The following is a 7972-nucleotide window of genomic DNA, read 5'->3' as shown; positions in this document are numbered from 1 at the left end:
CTCTGAAATCACCTGCCGGGCATGGCGGAACCACCTCTCAGACATGCCGGAACCACATGCCAATGACAGCGGAATCTCCTGCCGAGCACGCCAGAACCACCTGCTGGACACGCCAAAATCACCTGCCGGCTACGCCACAACCATTTGGTAACACTTTGGAATCACCTGCCGGGCTGGCTGGAACCACCTGCCGGTAACGCCAACATCACCTGCCAGCTATGCCAGAACCACTTGGCGGACACCATGGAAACACCTGTCGGGCCGGCCGGAACCACCTATCAGACGTGCCAGAACCATGTGCCTGAGATGCCGGAACCACAACCCGAACAGACCGAAACCACCTGCCAGACACGCCTGAACAACCTGCCGAGCACGCCGGAACCACCTATCTGACACGCCAAAATCACCTTCCGGGAATGCCACAACCACTTGGTGGACACTACGGAATCATCTGCCGGACATGCCAGAACCAGCCCTCAGACACACCAGAACCACGTGCCAGACACGCCGGAAGCACCTGCTGATCATCCCTGAGCCAAATGCTTGACTTGCAAGAAATACCTGCCAGACACGCCAAAATCACCTGCCGGGTATGCAAGAACCACGTGGCGGACACTCCGGAATCACCTGCCTGGCATGCCGGAACCATCTCTCACACGTGCCAGAACCATGTTCCGGACACGCTGGTACCACCCGCCGAGCTCGCCGGAACCACCTGCTGGACACGCCAAAATCACCTGCTGGCTACGCCAGGACCACTCGGCAGACACTACGGAATCACCTGCCGGGCTGGCTGGAACCACCTTCCGGTCACGCCAACATCACCTTTCAGCTACGCCAGAACCACTTGGCGGACACTCCGGAAACACCTCTCCGGCCGGCCGGAACCACCTCTCAGACGTGCCAGAACCATGTGCCTGAGATGCCGGAACCACTCCCCGAACAGACCGAAACCACCTGCCAGACCTGCCTGAATCCCCTGGCGAGCACGCCTGATCCACCTGCTCAGCTAGCCGGAACCACCTTCCTGACACGCCAAAATCACCTGCCAGGTATACCAGAACCACTTGGTGGACACTCCGGAATCATCTGCCGGACATGCCAGAACCAGCTCTCAGACACACCAGAACCACGTGCCAGAGACGCCGGAAGCACCAGCTGAGCATGCCTGAGCCACCTGCTCGACTCGCAAGAAACACCTGTCGGACATGCCAAAATCACCTGCAGGGTACGCCAGAAACACTTGGCGGACGCTCCGGAATCACCTGTCGGGCGTGCCGGAACCACCTCTCAGACGTGCCAGAACCATGTGCCTGAGATGCCGGAACCACTGCCCGAACAGACCGAAACCACCTGCCAGACCCGCTTGAACCCCCTGGCGAGCACGCCTGATCCACCTGCTCAACTAGCCGGAACCGCCGTCCTGACACGCCAAAATCACCTGCCGGCTACGCCACAACCATTTGGTGAACTCTTCGGGATCACCTCCCGGGCTGGCTCCAGAACCACTCGGCAGACACTCCGGAACCACCTGCCGGGCATGGCGGAATCACCTCTCAGACATGCCGGAACCTCATCCCAATGACACCGGAAGCAGCTGCCGAGCACGCCAGAACCACCTGCTCGACTCGCAAAAACCACCCGCTGGACACGCCAAAATCACCTGCTGGCTACGCCAGGACCATTTGGTGAACTCTTCGGAATCGCCTGCCGGGCTTTCTGGAACCACCTGCCGGTCACGCCAACATCACCTGCCAGCTATGCCAGAACCACTTGGTGGACACCATGGAAACACCTGTCGGGCCGGCCGGAACCACTTCTCAGACGTGCCAGAACCATGTGCCTGAGATGCTGGAACCACTCCCCGAACAGACCGAAACCACCTGCCAGACCTGCCTGAACCCCCTTGCGAGCACGCCTGATCCACCTGCTCAACTAGCCGGAACCAACTTCCTGACACGCCAAAATCACCTGCCAGGTATACCAGAACCACTTGGTGGACACTCCGGAATCATCTGCCGGACATGCCAGAACCAGCTCTCAGACACACCAGAACCACGTGCCAGAGACGCCGGAAGCACCAGCTGAGCATGCCTGAGCCACCTGCTCGACTCGCAAGATACACCTGTCGGACATGCCAAAATGAGCTGCCTGGTACGCCAGAAGCACTTGGCGGACGCTCCGGAATCACCTGTCGGGCGTGCCGGAACCACCTCTCAGACATGCCAGAACCATGTTCTGGACACGCCGGTAGCACCTGCCAAGTATGCCGGAACCAGCTGATCCACTCCCCAGAACCACCTAGTGGACACACCAAAATCAACTGCCGGCTACGCCAGAACCACTCGGCAGACGCTCCGGAATCACATGCCAGGCATTCCGGAACCACCTCTCAGAGGTGCCAGAACCAAATGCCGGACACTCCGGAATCACCTGCCGGGCATGCCGGAACCACCTCTCAGAGGTGCCAGAACCACATGCCGGACACTCCGGAATCACCTGCCGGGCATGCTGTAACCACGTGCTGGACAAGCCGGAACCACCTGCCGGACATGCCGGAACCACCTGCCGGACATGCCGGAACCAGTGGCTCGACTCGCCAAAACCACCTGCTGGACACGCCAAAATCACCTGCCGGGTACGCCAGAACCACTCGGCAGACACTCCGGAATCACCTGCCGGGCTTGCTGGAACCACCTGCCGGTCACGCCAACATCACCTGCCGGCTACGCCAGAACCACTTGGCGAGCACTCCGGAAGCACCTGCCGAGCACGCCGGAACCACCTGCTCAACTCGTCTGAACCACCTGCCGGACATGCCAAAATCACCTTCCGGCTACGCCAAAACCACTTTGTGGACTCTCTGGAATCACGTGCCGGGCATCATAGAACCACCTCTCAGACGTGCCGGAACAACGTGCCGGACACACCGGATACCCCTCCCCGTAAGACCGGAACCACCTCTCAGAAGTGCCAGAAGCACGTGCCGGAGACGCCGGAAGAACCTGCCTAGCACGTCGGAACCACCTGCTGAAGTCGCCTGAACCACCTGCGGGACACGCCAAAATCACCTGCCGGCTACGCCAGAACCACTCGGCAGACACTCCGGAATCACATGCCAGGCATTCCGGATCCACGTCTCAGAGGTGCCAGAACCACATGCCATACACTCTGCAGTCACCTGCCGGGCATGCCGGAACCACCTCTCAGACGTGCCAGAACCATTTGCCGGACACGCCGGAACCACCTGCCGAGTATGCCGGAAACACCTGCTCCACTCCCCAGAACCACCTGCTGGACACGCCAAAATCACCTGCCGGCTACGCCAGAACCGCTCGGCAGACACTCCGGAACCACCTCCAGGACAGACGGAACCACCTGCCGGACATGCCGGAACCACCTGCTTGACTCGCCAGAACCACCTGCCGGACACGCCAGAATCACCACCCGGCTACGCTACAACCACTTGTCGGACACTCCGGAATCACCTGCCGGGCATGCTGGAACCACCTCTCAGAGGTGCCACAACCACATGCCGGAGACAGCGGAAGCACCTTCCGAGAATGCCGGAAGTGCCTGATCCACTCCCCAGAACCACCTGCCAGACACGCCAAAATCACCTGCCGGGTACGCCAGAACCACGTGGCGGACACCCCGGAATCACTTGTCGGGCATGCCGGAACCAACTCTCAGACGTGCCAGAACCTCGTGCCGGACACGCCAGAACCACCTGCCCGACAGACCGGAAACACCTGCTGGATACGCCGGAACCACCGGCTCGACTCGCCGGAACCACCGCCGGACATGCAAAATGACCTGCCGGCTATGCCAGAACCACTTGGCGAACACTCCGGAATCACCTCTAGGGCATGCCGGAACCACCTCTCAGACTTGCCAGAACCATGATCCGGACACGCCGGTACCACCTGCCGAGTATGCCGGAACACCTGATCAACTCCCCAGAACCACCTGCTGGACACGCCAGAATCACCTGCCGGCTACGCCAGAACCACTCTGCAGACACTCCGGAAACACCTGCCTGGCATGCCGGAACCATCTCTCAGACGTGCCAGAACCATGTTCCGGACACGCCGGTACCACCTGCCGAGCTCGCCGGAACCACCTGCTGGACACGCCAAATTCACCTGCCGGCTACGCCAGAACCACTCGGCAGACACTCCGGAATCACCTGCCGGGCTGGCTGGAACCACCTGCCGGTCACGCCAACATCACCTTTCAGCTACGCCAGAACCACTTGGCGGACACTCCGGAAACAGCTGTCGGGCCGGCCGGAACCACCTCTCAGACGTGTTCAGAACCATGTGCCTGAGATGCCGGAACCACTCCCCGAACAGACCGAAACCACCTGCCAGACCCGCCTGAATCCCCTGGCGAGCACGCCTGATCCACCTGCTCAACTAGCCGGAACCACCTTCCTGACACGCCAAAATCACCTGCCAGGTCTACCAGAACCACTTGGTGGACACTCCGGAATCATCTTCTGGACATGCCAGAACCAGCTCTCAGACACACCAGAACCACGTGCCAGAGACTCCGGAAGCACCAGCTGAGCATGCCTGAGCCACCTGCTCGACTAGCAAGAAACACCTGTCGGACATGCAAAAATCACCAGCCGGGTACGCCAGAACCACGTGGCAGACACTTCAGTATCACCTGTCGGGCATGCCGGAACGACCTCTCAGAGGTTCCCGAACCACATGCTGGACACTCCGGAATCACCTGCCAGGCATGCCGGCACCATCTCTCAGACGTGCCAGAACCATGTTCCGGACACACCAGTACCACCTGTCGAGCTCGCCGGAACCACTTGCTGGACACGCCAAAATCACCTGCTGGCTATGCCAGAACCACTCGGAAGACACTCCGGAATCACCTGCCGGGCTTGCTGGAACCACCTGCTGGTCTCGCCAACATCACATTTCAGCTACGCCATAACCACTTGGCGGACACTCCGGAAACTCCTGTCGGGCCGGCCGGAACCACCTGTCAGACGTGCCAGAACCATGTGCCAGAGATGCCGGAACCACTCCCCGAACAGACCGAAACCACCTGCCAGACCCGCCTGAACAACCTGCCGAGCACGCCGGAACCACCTACTCGACTCGCCTGAACCACCTACCTGACACGCTAAAATCACCTGCCGGGTATGCCACAACCACTTGGTGGACACTCCGGAATCATCTGCCGGACATGCCAGAACCAGCTCTCAGACACAGCAGAACCACGTGCCAGAGACGCCGGAAGCACCAGCTGAGCATGCCTGAGCCACCTGCTCGACTCGCAAGAAACACCTGTCGGACATGCCAAAATCACCTGCCGGGTATGCCAGAAACACTTGGCGGACACTCCGGAATCACCTGTCGGGCATTCCGGAACCACCTCTCAGACTTGCCAGAACCATGTTTTGGACACTCCGGTACCACCTGCCGAGTATGCCGGAACCAGCTGATCCACTCCCCAGAACCACCTAGTGGACACGCCAAAATAAACTGCCGGCTACGCCAGAACCACTCTTCAGACACTCCGGAATCACATGCCAGGCATTCCGGAACCACCTCTCAGAGGTGCCAGAACCACATGCCGGAGACTCCGGAATCACCTGCCGGGCATGCCGGAACCACCTCTCATATGTGCCAGAACCATATGCCGGACACTCCGGAATCACCTGTCGGGCATGCCGGAACGACCTCTCAGAGGTGCCCGAACCACATGCCGGAGACTCCAGAATCACCTGCCGGGAATGCCGGAACCATGTGTCACACGTGCCACAACCACGTGCCGGAGAGACTGGAAGTACCTGCAGAGCTCGCCGGAACCACCTGCCTGACAGGCCAAAATCATATGCCAGCTACGCCAAAACCACTTGGTGGAAACTCCCGAATCACCTTGAGGGTATGCCGGAACCACGTCATGGACAGACTGCAAAAACCTGCCGGACCTGCCTGAACCACCTGCCGAGCACACTGGAACCACCTGTTCGACTCACCAGAGCCACCTGCCGGACACACCAGAAACACCTGCGGGTTACGCCAGAACCACTTGGAGGACTCACCGGGATCACCTGGCGGGCATGCTGGAACCACCTCTCAGACGTGCCAGAAGCATGTGCCGGACATCCCAGAACCACCTGCCGAGCTCGCCGGAACCACCTGCTGTACATGCCGGAACCACCTGCCTGAAAGGCCAAAATCACCTGCCGGCTATGCCAAAACCACTTGGCAGACACTCCAGAATCACCTGCCGGGCATGCCAGCACAGCCACTCAGAAGTTCCAGAAGCACGTGCCGGACAGGCCGGAACCATCTCCCGGACAGACCAGAAACACAGGAAACACTCGCCGGAACCACCTGCTTGACTCACCAGTACCACCTGATGGACACGCCAAAATCACCTGCCGTCTATCCCAGAATCACACGGCCGACACTCTGGAACCACCTCCAGGATAGACCGGAACCACCTGACGGACAAGCCGGAACCACCTGCTTGACTCACCAGAACCACCTGACGGACACGCCGAAATCACCAGCCGGCTACGCCACAACCACTTGTCAGACACTCCGGAATCACCTGCCGGGCATGCTGGAACCACCTCTCAGAGGTGCCAAAAACACATGCCGGAGACAGCCGAAGCACCTGCCGAGAATGCCGGAAGTTCCGGATCCACTCCACAGAACCACCTGCAGTACACGCCAAAATCACCTGCAGGCAACGCCAGAACCACTCGGCAGAAAACTCTGGAACCACCTGCAGGACAGACCGGAACCACCTGCCGGACACGCCGGGACCTCCTGCTTGACTCACCTGTCTCACCTCATGGACACGCCCAAATCACCTGCCCGCTACATCAGAACCACTTGGCGGACAAGCTGGAATCACGTGAAGGGCATGCTGACACAACCTCTCAGACGTGCCAGAACCTCGTGCTGGACACCCCAGAACCACCTGCCGTACAGACCGGAACCACCTGCCGGACACGCCGGAACCACCGGCTTGAGTCGCCGGAATCACCACCGGACATGCAAAATCACCTGCCAGCTACGCCAGAACCACGTGGCGAACACTCTGGAATCACCCGCCGGGCATGCCGCAACGACCTCTCAGACATGCCACAACCACATGCCAATGACACCGGAAGCACCTGCCGAGCACGCCGGAACCACCTGCTCGACTCGCCAGAACCACCTGCCAGACACACCAAAATCACCTGTCGGCTACGCCGCATCCAGTTGGTGAACACTTCGGAATCACCTGCCGGGCTGGCTGGAACCACCTGCCGGTCACGCCAACATCACCTGCCAGCTACGCAAGAACCACTTGGCGGACACGCCAAAATCACCTACCAGCTACGCCACAACCAGTTGGTGAACACTTCGGAATCACCTGCCGTTCTGTCTGGAACCTCCTGCCGGTCATGCCAACATCACCTGCCAGCTACGCCAGAACCACTTGGCGGACACTCCGGAAACACCTGTCGGGCCGGCCGGAACCACCTCTCAGATGTGCCAGAACCATGTGCCTGAGATGCCGGAACCACACCCCGAACAGATCGAAACCACCTGCCAGACCCGTCTGAACCACCTGCCGAGCACGCCAGATCCACCTGCTGAGCATGCCGGAACAACCTGCTCGAATCGCTGGAGCCACCTGCCGGACATGCCAAAATCAGCTGCCGGCTATGCCAGAACCACTTGCCGGACACTCCAAAATCACCTGTCTGGCGTGCCGGAACCACCTCTCATACGTACCAGAACCACGTGCAGGAGACGCCGGAAGCACCTGCCAAGCATGCCAGAACCACCTGATCCACTCCCCAGAACCACCTGCTGGACCCGCCTGAACCACCTGCCAGCTACGCGGGAACCACTTGGCGGACACTCCGCAATCACCTGCCGTGCATGCCGGAACCACCCCTCAGACGTGCCTGAAAAACGTGCCGGACACGCCGGAACCA

This window comes from Equus caballus, chromosome 17, assembly GCF_041296265.1.
Source record: "Equus caballus isolate H_3958 breed thoroughbred chromosome 17, TB-T2T, whole genome shotgun sequence".
Lineage (NCBI taxonomy): Eukaryota > Metazoa > Chordata > Mammalia > Perissodactyla > Equidae > Equus > Equus caballus.
This window is presented reverse-complemented; position numbering follows the sequence as displayed.